This window comes from Schistocerca nitens, chromosome 3 (genome assembly GCF_023898315.1).
Source record: "Schistocerca nitens isolate TAMUIC-IGC-003100 chromosome 3, iqSchNite1.1, whole genome shotgun sequence".
Taxonomy (NCBI): Eukaryota; Metazoa; Arthropoda; class Insecta; order Orthoptera; family Acrididae; genus Schistocerca; species Schistocerca nitens.
Window position 1 is genome coordinate 191,211,282 of NC_064616.1, and position 17,478 is coordinate 191,228,759.

Genomic DNA, 17,478 nt, shown 5'->3' on the forward strand with positions numbered 1-17,478 from the left:
ATCAGCGCTGCTGCCTCTCAGAAATACCCCTAGTTGCCTCTGGAATAATATTTGTTTGTTTCCACTGCACACACTATTATCAAAATACTAAATCATCTCACAGTTACTAAACACGGTTTTAAGCATAAGCGTCATTTTGAAATAATATTCATTTCACTGTCCACCACAGAACTGAGATTGGCAGATAATCAGTTACAGCAGTTGCCTACAGACGGCACCAGCTCACAACAATTGATGCCTCGGAAACATCCTAGCTCTGTTAGTAAACGTGACTGCCCCTAGACGGTTTTAGCTTGCTTAATTGTGACATTCACACGTGCAATATTTCTTGTGCCAAAATAAATTGCTGATCATGTATGTCCAAAATGGGTAATAAACTTGAGATATTATTAAGATATAAATATGTGTCTAGCTGCAAGATTTCTGTTAGATGAACGTAGTTACAAGTGATTACTCCATATTACTCTAGGCTACTGACGAAACAGTCTATTTAAAGGAAATGATGCTGATTGTTTCCGTTATTCATGACAGAACAATGGCAGAATTTCCTCAATTATTTACTTGCTGCCATCTGAAGAGTGGCCAACGGCTTTGCCGCAATGGTAACACCGGTTCCCGTCAGATCACCGAAGTTAAGCGCTATCGGACTGGGCTAGCACTTGGATGGGTGACCATCCGGTCTGCCGAGCGCTGTTGGCAAGCCGGGTGCACTCAGCCCTTGTGAGACAAGCTGAGGCGTTACTTGATTGAGAAGTAGCGGCTCTGGTCTCGGAAACTGACATACGGCCAGGAGAGCGGTGTACTGACCACATGCCCCTCCATATCCGCATCCACTGACGTCTATGGGCTGAGGATGACACGGCGGCCGGTCGGTACCTTTGGGCCTTCATGGCCTGTGCGGGAGGTGTTCAGTTTAGTTCATTTTAGCCATCTGAAGAGTAGATAGTAACAGACACCAAAACTAGCGATTCTGTATCAACGCCAAAAGCACAGGAGATATACATGTTGAATTATCATGTAGCAAAGACCTCAGAGCGTACATGTTAGCCCACTGTACGTTGCCTCGTGACGATGGGACACTGTTTACTCCATACGTTGCGTGCGCTTCCTCAGGAGAGTAGCCCTACTCCTGAGAATTCTTGATAGCATTTTGCGCAGTTTGTCGACATACGCTCTAAGACAAAAAAAGACGCACCACAAAGAAATTCTCCGAACTGGACTGAAATCAATAGATATGTACATGTACAGAAAAACAAATGATCACAGTTTAAAAAAAAATCGAGAGAAAGAACTTCACGAATTGAGCAAGTGAATAACGCGTTGGTCCCCACTTAGCATTGATTGGAGTTGTTGGATGCCCTCCTGAGGGATATCGTGCCAAATTATGTCAAAATGATGCGTTAGATCGTCAACGTCCCAAGCTGTTTGGAGCGCCCAACCTATAATGCAAACGTTGGGGAGAGGTCCGGCGACCTTGCTGCCCAAAGTATGTTTTGGTAATCACGAATACAAGCGGTAGAAACTCTCGCCGTGTGCGGGCGGCATTATCTTGCTGAAATGTAGGCCAACCATGACTTGCCACGAAGTGCAACATAAAGAGGCGTAGAATACCGTCTACGTACCACTGTGCTGTAAGGGTGACGAAGGCCAAAGGGGTCCTGCTACGGCAAGAAACAGCACCCCAGCCTATCACTCCAGGCTGTCGAGCAGTATGCTGGCCGACATTCAGGTTGGTTCAAAAATGGTGCAAATGGCTCTAAGCACTATGGGACGTACCATCCGAGGTTATCAGTCTCCTAGACGTAGAACTACTTAAACTGAACTAACCTAAGGACATCACACACATCCATGCCCGAGGCAAGATTCGAACCTGCGTCCGTAGCAGCCGCGTGGTTCCGGACTGAAGCGCTTAGACCCGCTCGGCCACAGCGGCCGGCATTCAGGTTGGTATCCCACCACAGTCTGAGGTGTACTCAGACACATCTTTGCTGGTCATCGTGGCTCGGTTCGAAGCGGGACTCATCACTGAAGACAATTCTACTCCAGTCAATAAGTTTCCAGGCTGATGGAAATGCCATGTGGCTAGTGCCTCCCTACGGGTAGACAAGTCGCCTGGTGCAAGTCTTTCGAGTTGACGCCACTTCGGCGACTTGCGTGTCGATGGGGATGAAATGATGATGATAAGGACAACACAACACCCAGTCCCTGAGCGGAGAAAATCTCCAACCCAGCCGGGAATCGAACCCGGGTCGTTAGGTATGACATTCCGTCGCTCTGACCACTCAGCTGCCAGGGGCGGACTCCAGGCTGATGATGTGTCTGGATACGCTCCAGTCAGCAGTGGGACAGCAGCTGACTGCACATTCGGTAGAGCGGCCATGTTCAAGTCACAGATACCACTACATCGGGTTAACGGAACGGTTCGTTGGCATCAAGTACATTGAAGCTAGCCCGCCCGGTTAGCCGTGCGGTCTGGTTTTTAGGCGGTTTTCCATCTGCCATGGCGAATGCGGGCTGGTTCCCCTTATTCCGCCTCAGCTACACTATGTCGGTGATTGCTGCGCAAACAAGTTCTCCACGTACGCGTACACCACACCATTACTCTACCACGCAAACATAGGGGTTACACTCGTCTGGCGTGAGACTTTCCCTAGGGAGGGGGGGGGGGGAGTCCACCGGGGGCCGAACCGCAGCACAATAACCCTGGGTTCGGTGAGGGACGGCGGAGGGGTGGACTGCGGTAGTTTTCGTCGGGTTGTGGACCACTGCGGCTGCGGCGGGGACGGAGCCTATCCGTCGTTTCTAGGCCCCCGGTTAACATACAATACAATACATACAATACATTGAAGCTCTGCAGAACTGCCTACAGAAAATGTTGAGTCATTTTTATAACAGATTCATCATTATAACTTATGCCATGGTATAGGTAATATTTCATGCAAACCACTTAAATTTCGTGATATCTTTACACTGTGTACAGCAAGGTTCAGTTAATCAGTAACTCAAGTTGGCTGTTGGTGTCGTTATTAAACATATTATGAACAAAAAACCTTTTTAAACTGGTGTCGTTATTAGACATATTATGCACAAAAAAATGGATCTGAGCACTATGGGACTTAACTTCTGAGGTCATCAGTCCCCTAGAACTTAGAACTACTTAAACCTAACTAACCTAAGGACATCACACACATCCATGCACAAGGCAGGATTCGAACCTGCGACCGTAGCGGCCGTGCGGCTCCAGACTGTAGCGCGTAGAACCGCTCGGCCACACCGGCCGGCTATTATGCACAAAAAACTTTTTAACGTTTCTCTGAAAGTGTGACTGAAACAGTTGCATAGGCTTCCAGATGTTAGGAGATTACTAATTAATTAAAAAATAACAAGTAGATCGACATAGAACCTGTGTATCATAGATTTTTACTGAAATTCATAACTTACTACAGCACCAAATTCTTATCTCATTTAATAACAACGCTAAAGGGTAATAATAGCATGCAGTGAATCTTCGCTGTATGCTACGCGGAGAAAGCTGCAAAGTGATCACATTGAAAGAGATTTTCGTGTCGTCCTTAACATAGGGTCATTAAAGATAATATGATGTTAAGATTATAGCAAAAACTTACCCAGAATCATAGAAATTCATAAGCTATAGTGATATAATTTAGGATGAAGTTCTCCTCCAATTTAAGTTTTCAAACGAGTCCACATAGTTAATTAATTCTGAAATCTCCAATGAGATATGTATTAGCAAAGCGCCATATCAGCTTGTTCTCATAGCCAGATTATGACTTCAGAATGTTGTAGCAATTTTTTGCCTCCTTTTTCCTACAAATTCTTCGTTTATTTTACCGAAAATAATTACATTACTGCAAAAGTCTAATAACTATTTCCTTTTTATCCCCTACGTGATTCGTACCAGGGATTGGCTTGGTTTTGTGTGCCATCTGATCTCTCTGCCAGGGCCCACAAAACGGCTCCCCATGCATCTCTGTCCTGGCGTAATGGCTTTAATTTCCGGTACAAATTACTCCAGTGCTTTCGTTGCTTCTCCCACGAGCCCATTTTTCTGGCGTCCGTATACCTGGATTAGCTTCAGACCTGGCTTCCACTGTTTCTTTCTGAACATTAAAACTTGTCAGCAATCATTTCATGCTTCAGTTGTTAACATTTTTATATGTTTTATTTTTTTGCGTATATTTGCAATAGTTCGCAAACACTGCGCATCAGAACTCATAAGTATGTTAAGTGAGTTGCAGAGCGATACTTTCTTATATAATTAATACCCTCATTCAACCTGGAATCTTTATGACTTGCTCTAGTCTTACGACTGCAACAGTAACTGACACTACTTCGAAAATTATTTTGCACGTAAGAAATAAATGTACTGAATTTCTTTAAAACCAGCCTAACAAAAATGATTTTGTTGCAGTGATAGTAATGTCCGATTATTGGACACTTTATATGTTAAGGAAATAGTAGCACTAAATGCTGGATTGGTTGTCTTCAGAGACTATGTTTGCATTACACTTTTGGCCTGTAGGACACACACACACACACACACACACACACACACACACACACACACAAATGGTTCAAATGGCTCTGAGCACTATGGGACTTAACTGCGGAGGTCATCAGTCCCCTAGAACTTAAAACTACTTTAACTTAACTAACCTAAGGACACATCCATGCCCGAGGCAGGATTCGAACCTGCGACCGTAGCTGTCGCGTGGTTCTAGACTGTAGCGCCTAGAACCACTCGGCCACTTCGGCCGTCTCCCGTCTCTCTCTCTCTCTCTCTCTCTCTCTCTCTCTCTCTCTCTCTCCGATAAGCCAAAACGTTATGACCACTGCCCACCGCGACGCCGTATGCCGCCTGGTGACGTTCCGAGCACGTGACGCGGTAACAAAAGTTTTTAAGCGGAGCAGAGACGGATGGGGAATCACCCTAACAAAGATATGGGCTGCAAATGGTGAAATACATTGAGATAAGCGTGTTTGACAAAGGGCAGATTATTATTAAGCACAGCCTGTGAACGAGTATCTCGAAAAAGGGAAACTGGTCGAACGCTCACGTGCTACTGTCGTGAGCATCTACATAAAGAGGTAGAAGGACTGTCAAACTACCACTAGCCGATAAATGGCGGGACGCCCAAGACACTTCACGCAACGTGTCGTTCGGAGGCTTGTCTGCTCTGTAAAGTAGGATAGATGATGATGATGATGATGATGATGATTAGTGTTTTAGGGCGCACAACAACGAGGTTATCAGCGCCCGGTAAAGTAGGATAGATGGTAATCTATGACATCTCTGACGAAACACCACAATGCTGGTGCACGCACAAGCGTTTCGGAGCACACCATTCATCACACATTGTTGAACATGGAGCTCTGCAGCAGATCACCCCTACGTGTTAGCATGTTGTCCCAACAATATCGTCAAATATTTTGTATCCCGTCTGGGAGGAGGCGCGTGGGTAAGGAACAGGAACAGGAAAAGGTACTAATCTCTCGGTACTGCAGATACAGTTAAGGCACCTTTACTAGCGGATAACATATGCGAACATATTACATAACTTGCAAGGTGGTGCGAAGTTGAAGCGGAGTGTCCTTGCTGGCTGCACCTGATGAAATGGGCTGAAACAGTCGCGGAGCTCGTAGACCTCGACAGCGCCGGCTAGACGGTGCTGTCGTCGGTGTCTCTCGTAGTGCCAACCTAGCAGAGCGGAACTACGTTGTGGCATCGTAGCTATCGTTACCACAAAATACGTTTGCGGTGGGCACGGGACCATCGGGATTCGACCTTCGATCAATGGAAATGAGCCAGCTCTTCGGGTGAATCACATGTTGGCTACACTAGGTCGCTGGTCGTCTCCACAGCGCCGGCGGTTCGAACGTGCAGCGCGCCACGGACGCAGGCTGGTGGGAGCAATATTATGCTATGGGAGACATTCTCCTGCACTTGCATGGGACCTGTGGTGGTGAAGACACGCTGACAGCTGCGAAACAGCCGCATCCCTTCATGCTTGATGACTTCCCTGTCGGCGATGGCATCGTTCAGCAGTATAACTCCCTTTGTCTCGGAGCCAGAATCATCCTACAGTAGTTTGAGAAGCATTATAGTGAACTGACGCTGATGTCTCGGCGACCAAATTCGCCTAATATAAATCCTACGGAACCCACCCAGGTCGCTATATGGTGTCATCATCGCGTACGCAAATCAGCGGCCCGTTATTTACGCGAATTTCCTGACCTGAGCGTAGACATCTAATGGCATATACCTCCACAAACCTTCCAACAAACTGTCGGTCCCTGATTCGCAGAATCAGTGATGTATTTCGTTCCAAAGCTGAACAACGAGCTATGAAGCAAGTGGTCATGATGTTTTGGCTCATCAGTGTGCATCTTGTATAAATCATTTTGCAAACGATTTTGATCATCCGATAACTTTACAAGATGGTAAATGACAATATAAGCTGTAGAGTAAGAGGGAATCTCAACAACTGCTGGGTAACTGGCAGAGTAACTGTGTGCGGTCACTTTTATCTGCGGTCTACGGTAGCATGTTCATCTACGAACTATTTTTCGGATAAAGGAACTTGTCCCTTGTATCAGCCCCCTCTTTGGCCTCATATATAACTTTCGGCGGATGGATCGGAAGGTATGTAAGTTGTGTGGAGGAAGCATAATAAGATTCCTGCTAAGTGTGCCATCTGCGTGACGACTGATTTTAAATACGAGGGTTGGAACTTTAATAGTGGCAACTATTTATTTACAGCTCGTACAAGATAGATAGGTATTTCGAAGTTTTACTGACCTTCAAAGCAGTCTCCAGCATAGTGTATAACCCGTTGCCAGCGATGTGGAAGTCGTAGGATACTCTTAGCAGCTCCAGTTGTGTAGAAAGTTCGACCGGCGCGGTCTATTGCCCGGCGAATTTGTAGCAGTTCTGAAGCGAATGCCGTGAAGTGTTTCCTTCAGTTTAGAAATCGAGTTGAACTCACGAGAGCTTAAGTCAGGAGAGTGCAGTAGATGGTATAGCATTTAGCAAAAAAAAATGGCTCTGAGCACTATGGGACTTAATATCTATGGTCATCAGTCCCCTAGCACTTAGAACTACTTAAACCTAACTAACCTAAGGACAGCACACAACACCCAGCCATCACGAGGCAGAGAAAATCCCTGACCCCGCCGGGAATCGAACCCGGGAACCCGGGCGTGGGAAGCGAGAACGCTACCGCACGACCACGAGATGCGGGCATAGCATTTAGCAGCCACATCAGTCAAACAAATCAGTAACAGCTTGCACAGTACGTGCTTGAGCGTTGTCCTGCAAAATGATGGTCAGGTCCTGCAGAAAGTGTCGTCACTTCTGTCTCTAAGCTGGTCGTAGGTTGTGTTCCAAAAATGAACAGCATAGAGACAGGAGTGATGACACTTTCTGCAGGACCTGAATATCATTTTGCAGGACAATGCTCAAGCACGTACAGTGCAAGATGTTACTGATTTGTTTGACTGATGGGGCTCCTAAGTGCTGTACCACCTACTGCACTCCCCTGACTTAAGCCCTCGTGAGTTAGTCGATTTCTAAACTGAAGGAAACACTTCACGGCATTCGCTTCAGAACTGCTACAAATTCGCCGGGCAATAGACCGCGCCGCTCGAACTTTCAACACAACTGGCGCTGCTAAGAGTATCCTACGACTTCCACATCGCTGGCAACGGGTTATACACTATGCTGGTGACTACTTTGAAGGTCAGTTAGCCGGCCGGTGTGGCCGAGCGGTTCTAGGCGCTTCAGTCGGCAACCGCGCGACCACTACGGTCGCAGGTTCGAATCCTGCTTCGGGCACGGATGTGTGTGATGTCCTTAGGTTAGTCAGGTTTAAATAGTTCTGAGTTCTAGGGGACTGATGACCTCAGATGTTAAGACCCAATAGTGCTCAGAGCCATTTTTTTGAAGGTCAGTAAAACTTTGAAACACGTATCTATTTTGTACGAGCTGCAAATAAATAGTTGCCACTATTAAAGTTCCAACCCTCGTATGTGGCGCCACGCTGGAGACTGCCTTGCTTGTGGCGGTCTCTGTATGTATCTATGAACAGTATCTGACGGTGAACACAGCAGAATGTCAACTTCCACTCCCGGCACCAAAGGTTGTTCCTCTGTAGGTCTTCCTGCGTTTACTTCATACGAAACTGGCCAAGATCACTCAATCCATGCAACACCTTAGTAAACTAGAGAACGCTTTAAATTAATTAGATCAGTTGCGCATTATCAGTTCAAGGCAACACCGATGAGCCGAAACATTACGATCATTCTACGCCATGAGACTGAATGCAGTCTGGTGGTGCTATGGGCGTGTGATATGGTGAGGGCAGTATACAGGGCGAATCAGCTAAAATTTACACAAGTATTGCGGGAATAGAAAGTGTTATTGAAGTGCGGTTTTCGCAGAATGAATTGGTAGTCTGGATCCATATTGTTAGCCAATAGACAGATTATAATAATACATAGAAAGTGTATTTTTGTGCAAACATACACTTTTTTGTGGGACAATTACTATTGACATTAACAAACTAAAAGTAGGGTAAAATAGAATGTCAGTGCTGTCTGTTGAAGGATTCTACAGCGAGTCGTCTACGAAATATCGCATTTTGGAAAGTTCCCACACCGACTCTTGTTCAATACCAGTGGTAGCACACACTAAAGAATAACACAAGTGCCTACACTAGACGAGACAATTTACATCACAGGCTGTGTTCAAAATGACCACCGGCAGCAGCAATACACACTTCCATCCTGGTATGAACGACTGCTGCACACGTGCTACCATTTGAACGGAGGTGTCAGAGCAGACTGCAGTAATACGTCGTTGAATGTCTTCGGGTGTAGTTGATATGTCCTGCTAGACAGTGTCTTTCAGCTTTACTCACACAAAACGTTTACAGGTGTCAAATTCGGGAAACGGGCAGCCATAGTATAGATCCTCTGTGTCCAGTCAAACGATTTGGAAACTATTCGTGAAGACATACTGTAGTACTTCCCACACAATGCGCTGGACTGTAATCGTGTTGGTACCACAGGTTCCTCCTAGTCTGTAGCGAAACGTGTTCCAGCATCCGTGAAAGATGGTCTGTTAGGAGGCTGTGATACTCGTGTGCGTTCAGTGTTCCGTCTATGAAACGTGGGATCTGTGAAATGACGGTTCACCATCCCACATCAGTCGTTTATACTCCACGGTCTCTCACATTCCACCCGACGAAGCCAGTGGGGGTTGTCAACAGACCAATAGCGAATGTTTCGGCGTGTTACTTGGTCATGACTGGTAAATGTGGCTTCATCACTAAACACGATACATCTTAGATCTGGACTATCCTCTCTTACTGCCTGTCAGAGAAGTTAACACGATTCCCATAACCGTTTCCATGCAGCTCATGATGGAGAGAGACGTGATAGGGATGGAACCTGTGTATATGGAGAATGCGTAGGACACTTACCTGATTCATGCCACTTCCTCTTGCGATTGCGCCGGAGCTAACGTGCGGATTAACTGCAACAACAGCAAGAACATTAATTTCCCCCTCTTCTTCTCGCCACATGTTTCCTTCTGTTAGGTTGTCTAGGTGTTAAACTATCACAACTGCTTGAAAAGGTTGGTAAATAATTACCAAGATAGAATGAAATTTTCACTCTACAGCGGAATGTGCGCTGATATGAAACTTCCTGGCAGATTAAAACTGTGTGCCGGACCGAGACTCGAACTCGGAACCTTTGCCTTTCGCGGGCAAGTGCTCTACCAACTGAGCTACTCAAGCACGACTCACGCCCCGTCCTCAAAGCTTTAATTCCGCCAGTACCTCGTCTCCTACCTTCCAAACTTCGCAGAAGCTCTCCTGCGCAGGCTAGTTATAAGAGCTTCACAGAAGCTCTCCTACGCAGGAGAGTTTCTGTGAAATTTGGTAGTGGCTAGTTATAAGAGCTTCACAGTAGCTCTCCTGCGCAGGAGAGCTTCTGTGAAATTTGCAAGGTAGGAGACAAGGTACTGGCGGAATTAAAGCTGTGAGGACGGGGCGTGAGTCGTGCTTGGCTAAATGGCTCTGAGCACTATGGGACTTAAGTTCTGAGGTCATCAGTCCCCTATAACTGAGAACTACTTAAACCTAACTAATCTAAGGACATCACACACATCCATGCCCGAGGCAGGATTCGAACCTGCGACCTTAGTGGTTGCGCAGTTCCAGACTGTAGCGCCTAGAACCGCTCGGCCACCCCGGCCGGCAGTCGTGCTTGGGTAGCTCAGTTCGTAGATCACTTGCCAGCGAAAGGCAAAGGTCCCGAGTTCGAGTCTCGGTCCGGCACAGTTTCAATCTGCCACGAAGTTTAATTACCAAGATGTGTGACGTCTGTTGGGATATCTCGCCACATACACCGTACAAGAACGAACTACATTCTTTCTACAATCTGCATACACCATGAGCATGTCGGCGTTTTCTGGGCTGGCAAATCCCATCTTCCACTGACGACTTGCTGCATCGACTGTCACACACTAACTGACCAGCAAGTCGCAATGCACTCAAAGGACCAAACAAGCATGCTGTAAGCGAACCTAACAACATCGTAGCTATCAACTATGAAGATTGAATAGCACAAACAAGTGTCGGTGTGAGAATCTTTCAAATATGATTAAAATCCTGCAACAAACACCACTGACATTCTAGTTTACCCTACTTTCAGTTTGTTAATGTCAGTAGGAATTGTTCCATTTAAAAGGGTATATTTGTACAAAAAATACACTTTCTAACTATTGTTACAATCCGTTTATTGGTTAACAATACGAGGCACTGACTGCCAATCCATTCTGTGAAAATAGCGCATCAATAGCACTTTCCCTTTCTGCTATATTTGTAGTGCAAGTTTTAGGTGATTCGTCCTGTATTTGTGAAGCAGAAACCAAAGGGACTCATTATAACGTAAAAACGGCCGTAAATAGAGAAATCCACTGAAATAAGCAACTTTGACGGATGGCAGACTTACGGCCGAGCTTCTCGGACACGACGAAGCAGGTACGCTGTTGGCGTGCTGCTGTCGTAAGTATCTGTGGAAAGAAGTTGAAGAACGCTGAAACCACAAGTATACACCTATATCTACACCACTGTGAAGTGCATGTCTGAGGGTAGTCCCCATTATGCTAGTTATAAGAGCTTCTTCTCGTTCCATTTAGAAATGGAGCACGGGAAGAATGACTGTTTAAACGTCTGTAAGCGCGCTGTAATTAATCTAATCTTATCCTCGTGATATGTACGGGAGATATACGTTGATGGGTTGAAAGCTTACCGGAGAAAAAATTAGTCACCCTAGTGATAAATCGTTACGCCTTTATAGGTGGCGCACATCGAGTAACGTGCCCAGCCGAGTGCTCACTGGCTTTGCGTGAGCGATCAGTGAGGAATTTATATTTCAAGAGGACATTGTAAATAAACATGGGTAATTGCAAGGACGGGACATTGTACATAAACATGGGTAATTGCAAGGACGTGACAGAGCGGCAAAAAGGGGCAATTGTATTTGGTCGTGCACATGGCCATATAATGAGTATAGTTGCTGGATTTGTTGGTCTTCCACGGTGGACCTTTCAACGTGTCACAGCAGTGGTGAAATATATGACCGAGAAACACAATTTAAGAATTTTTATTGGGAAAAGATCCCGACTGAGAGGGACTGCAGATACGTTTAGGGGCTTGTGAATCAAAATCGCCTCCAAACCCAACAGGAATTCCTGCAGGCAGTGATGAAGCTCCATCCCGACCTGATTCCCACGGGGTCAGCATGAAATGAACAGTTGTGGTCGTCACCTTGCGAGACATTTTTCAAGACATCAGCGAAGTCCATCGGGCTGGGAGAATATGTGACTCTTTTTCTGATCACTACCCAACTCTATTACATCTCGACTGGCCTGCAAAATGGTTCAAATGGCTCTGAGCACTATGGGACTTAACATCTGTGGTCATTAGTCTTCTATAACTTAGAACTACTTAAATCTAACTAACCTAAGGACATCACACACATCCATGCCCGAGGCAGGATTCGAACCTGCGACCGTAGCGGTCACGCGGTTCCAAACTGAAGCGCCTAGAACCGCACGGCAACACAGGCCGGCGCCTGCAAAATCAACTAACTCGAACACCATAGAAAATCTGTGGGACGTGGAACAGCGGGTGAAACGCCGATATCAGCATCTTCGCAGTTTGGTGGAATTGCGATCAAATCCTCAGCGAGTGGCTTAACTTGGATTCGACGTACCTCTACAATCTTTTGGACTCACCTCCTAACCGAACCAGGCGGTTAAATAGCCTAGGTGCGGAATTACGCGGTATTAAACGTTGTTTGTAATTATTTATCCAGAGATTACTAATTTTTTGTCTGGTGAGCTTAATATATTCCTAGATTCATCATTTAAGGCTGGTTCTTGAAGCTTTGTTAACTGGTTTTACCAGGATAGTAAATTAGGAGGTCTGTGGCAGAGTAAAATGCTGGTGTAAGTACAAGTGTTTCAGAGCGCACCATTCAGCACACATTGTTGAACACAGGATTCTGTGGCCGAGCGGTTATAGGCGCTTCAGTCTGGAACCGCGCGACCGCTACGGTCGCAGGTTCAAATTCTTCCTAGGGCATGGATGTGTGTGATGTCCTTAGGTTAGTTAGGTTTAAGTAGTTATAAGTTCTAGGGGACTGATGACCTCAGATGTTAAGTCCCATAGTGCTCAGAGCCATTTTGAACAGGATTCTGCAGTAGGTGACCCCTCTGAGTTCCCGTACTGATCCGACGACATCGATAATTATGGTTTCAATGGACACGGTATCGTGCAGATTGGACTATGGATGAATGGAAACGTGTCGTATGGTTAGACGAATCACGTTTCTTGTTACACAAGGTCGATGGTCATGTCCAGTGGGGACAGTACGAGGTGGTACCCAAAAAAAAAACAAAACCGAATAATTTTTAAAAGCTACATATTTTCAAATTATTTAGAAAACAACCTGATCCTATTCAAAATACTCTCCACTCCAACTAATACATTTGTCCCACCGGTGCTTCGACTGTTCGCAACATTTTTTGTAGTCCTCTTTAGAAATGGCTGACAGCTCCCCCTTCGGTTATTTTCTTGACTTCTTCAATTTTGTCAAATAGGTGTCCTTCCATGCCCCTTTTCATGCGTGGCAATAAGAAAAAGTCCCACGGAGGCAGGTCTGGAGAGTAAGGTGCAAGGGGCAGTATAACCATGCCATTTTTTGCCAAAAACTGCCTAACAGAGATGGCTATGTGTGCAAGTGCGTTGTAATCGTGGAAGAACCAGTCTCCTGTCTGCCACAAATCCACTGAACCGACCTCCAAAATAACCCACCAATCTCTAACAGTTGATCAACTGTCTGTCGACGGTCCGTGAGCACAAGTCTCAAATTTATTCAAATTTTTGACGATTTGGCAGTCGATGGACGTCCAGAACGAGGTTTGTCATCAATAGACATGTCACCATTTTTGAGCAAACCACTCTTACACTTGAGGAGCTGTGTGTGGCGGCTGAGCGGCCGTGTAGCAGGATGGCTCACCATTGGTTTCGGTGTCACGCAGACATCGCCGACAAAATCGGGGTGCTACACGCCACTCATAAAGGAGCTCCTCGTCAGGCTGTGAAGGCACAAGTGTTGTCTTCCGGCCTTCTTATCATCCTCTGCTTTACGTCGTCATGCGGTTACGGCAAGAAAGGGCATGTGGTCAGCACACCGCTCTGCAAACTTTCCACACCACGACCGAGCCAGGTGGAGCAGTGGTTAGCACACTGGACTCGCATTCGGGAAGACGACGGTTCAAACCCGCGTCCGGACATCGTGATTTACACTACTGGGCATTAAAATTGCTACACCAAGGAGAAATGCAGATGATAAATGGGTATTCATTGGACAAATATATTATACTAGAACGGACATGTGATTACATTTTCACGCAATTTGACTACATAGATACTGAGAAATCAGTACCCAGAACAACTACCTCTGGCCGTAATAACGGCCTTGATACGCCTGGGCATTGAGTCAAACAGAGCTTGGATGGCGTGTACACGTACAGCTGCCCATGCAGCTTCAACACGATACCACAGTTCATCAAGAGTAGTGACTGGCGTATTGTGACGAGCCAGTTGCTCGGCCACCATTGACCAGACGTTTCCCGTACAGGACCTGCACCATGGGGTCGTGCATTATCCTGCAGAAATGTAGGGTTTCGCAGGGATCGAATGAAGGGTAGAGCCACGAGTCGTAACACATCTGAAATGTAACGTTCACTGTTCAAAGTGCCGTCAATGCGAACAAGAGGTGACCGAGATGTGTAACCAATGGCACCCCATACCATCACGCCGGGTGATACGCCAGTATGGCGATGACGAATACACACTTCCAATGTGCGTTCACCGCGATCTCGCCAAACACGGATGCGACCATCGTAATGCTGTAAACAGAACCTGGATTCATCCGAAAAAATGACGTTTTGGCATTCGTGCACCCAGGTTCGTCGTTGAGTACACCATCGCAGGCGCTCCTGTCTGTGATGCAGCGTCAAAAGTAACCGCAGCCATGATCTCCGAGCTGATAGTCCATGCTGCTGCAAACGTCCTCGAACTGTTCGTGCAGATGGTTACTGTCTTGCAGACGTCCTCATCTGTTGACTCAGGGATCGAGACGTGGCTGCACGATCCGTTACAGCCATGCGGATAAGATGCCTGTCATCTCGACTGCTAGTGATACGAGGCCGGAGGGATCCACCACGGCTTTCCGTATTACCCTCTTGAACCCACCGATTCCATATTCTGCTAATAGTCATTGGATCTCGACTAACGCGAGCAGCAATGTCACGATACGATAAACCGCAATCGCGATAGGCTACAATCCGACATTTATCAAAGTCGGAAACGTGATGGTATGCATTTCTCCTCCTTAGACGAGGCATTACAACAACGTTTCACCAGGCAACGCCGGTCAACTGCTGTTTGTGTATGAGAAATCGGTTGGAAACTTTCCTCATGTCAGCACGTTGTAGGTGTCGCCACTGGCGTCAGCCTTGTGTGAATGCTCTGAAAAGCTAATCATTTGCATATCACAGCATCTTCTTCCTCTCGGTTAAATTTCGCGTCATCTTCGTGGTGTAGCAATTTTAATGGCCAGTGGTGTAGGTTTTCCGTGATTTTTCTGATCGCTTCAGGCAAATGCCGGGATGGTTCCTTTGAAAGGGCATGGTCAACTTCCTTCCCCATCCTTCCCTAATCCGATGGGACTAATGACCTCGCTGTTTGGTCCCTTCCACCAAGTCAACCAACCGGTCAGACCATGGAGTCGCTACTACTGCTTCATGCAGCTACTCAACTGGCATTACGAGGCGGAGTGCACCCCCTACCAGGCTACCCACCGAGGAAAAACCTCTGGCAGTACTGGGATTCGAACCTGAAACCTACACGTGGCAGCCATCTACGCTGACCCCTCAGCTGCGGACACATGCCCACTCATAGTTGTCTCTAATTCAGTTGCCATTCGTGTAAAATCGCTTCTAATGTAATAGGAATCTATTTTAATGTAAGTATGTGTTTCAAAATACGGAGTAATGTGGAGGAAAGTTGTATACAGTATCTTAAGAAAGAGCATGTTTGACGTTCGGCTGGAAATCATCACGTCGATTTGTTCTATGCGTGTTTAGTGAGAAACAGTAAGACGTCTACACATTATTGTTAACACAGTGAAGCTGCGTAGTTGCCTTCTGTTCATTGGCATAACTCCGTAGTACAAAAGAAAGTAGTTACGATAGGATTTTAAATCCGAGTATAGTCACAGGGTGTCGGACGTCAACCAAACTGTGATGATCAAGTAATAGAGACAATTTCAAAATTGTCTCCGAGCTATGACAGACGGCTCAGTTGATGGAAGAAAGCTACCTAGATCTTTGCTGTCAATGACTGAGCTTGAAATGTAGAAACCAGCCTCTCATCAGAAGCTTTTGTGAAATTCTCTCTCTCTCTCTCTCTCTCTCTCTCTCTCTCTCTCTCTCTCTCTGTCTCTCTCTCCCTCTCTCTCTACCTCGCTCTCTCTCCCCTTTTATTCTCTATACGAGACACCCAGTCAATCGTTTCTCTTAAATTTCCAATTGGACACAAAAGTAATCGTATGATATTAAGTATCACAGCCTCCCATGCAGTGGTTCAAATGATACATTTCCGAAACTCCCTGGGTTGATTTAGCAATAACAAATGTGCCAATGTGGAAAGGAAAAGCATTTAATGATTGGACAGTTTCAAAATATTTCTTTCTCACCCGCACGAGAATGCTTGCACAAGTCTGAGGCAACATGCTGCCTGAGCTCTAGCGCCGGTTCTGGCAAATGTAATCATCCATTAACTGCCGTGGGTTGTAGGGAGGACGCGTAAAGTGGGAGGGCTTGCCAGGAACCTACATCACGATATTGCTCCGTAAATCAGTGGTCGGCGTACTTCAAGGAGTGAGCGTTACATAGTCTTTGTCATAGAGGCGTAATTACATTGATCCTCGAGGGCCGCTTTAAGTAATTGGCTGTTACAATGGAGATACTCTGTGTTCTGTTCATTCCACTACTGATGTTAACGAGCGAGCTCTAGCATTATAGCTACGTTTCGTTCAGTTTTAATCAGTCTTCCGCATCCCTTTAGTCGCCTTTAACAGACGATTCGCATTAAATATCAGGACCAAATCACATATGTAACACGATGGTAATATGCCTGTCTTGCCTCACGCGAAATGTACAATAGAAAACCCAAGAATCTAGTGACGAACGAAGAAAAAGGAATTCCAAATACGCAGGAAACAGAAATCTAGGGCACTATAATACAAGGTACGTACCAACAAGGAACCAAGCGAGTTAGCGTCCGATCATCTAAATTGGGTGTGTCTGTAGTTTCTCAAACTTACTTCAGTGAGACAGTCCAACCGATTTCCTTCCCCACTCTTCTGCATTTGTGCTACTTTTCCGTATCTAATAACCTCGATGTGCAGGACTGGTTATGTTTAGCTCAATGTTACACAGGCTCACATTAAACGAGAACTCTACCGCTTGAAATTCGAAGGCAGGATGCTGGTCGTGTTTCATTCATTACCTTCCTGACATGTGACAGTTTTGCTTTCACTCACGTCAAGTGTGACTCCTTAAGATGCAGACAATCATTAGATACTTCTTATTCTAACCCGTAAATACAGGAACGATGAACAAGTATAACGCTTTTCCTGACATCAGTCTGCTCCGTTCGGTGTGTTTATGCCAAATTTAATACATTTCAAACAAGTCACAATGTTTCCCTCACCATATGTTTCCGCAGCAGAATTTCAGCTGTTTGACATTGAATTCACTCTTTCAGTAAGCGCTGAACAAAACTAAAGAGAAAATTGGAAAGGTAAATAAAA

General features: G+C 45.9%; 1 pseudogene; it reads left to right on the top strand.

The window, feature by feature from the left end:
• The first annotated feature begins 581 nt into the window (after window positions 1-581).
• Window positions 582-699, top strand: LOC126250279 (5S ribosomal RNA; annotated as a pseudogene).
• Window positions 700-17,478: the final 16,779 nt, after the last annotated feature.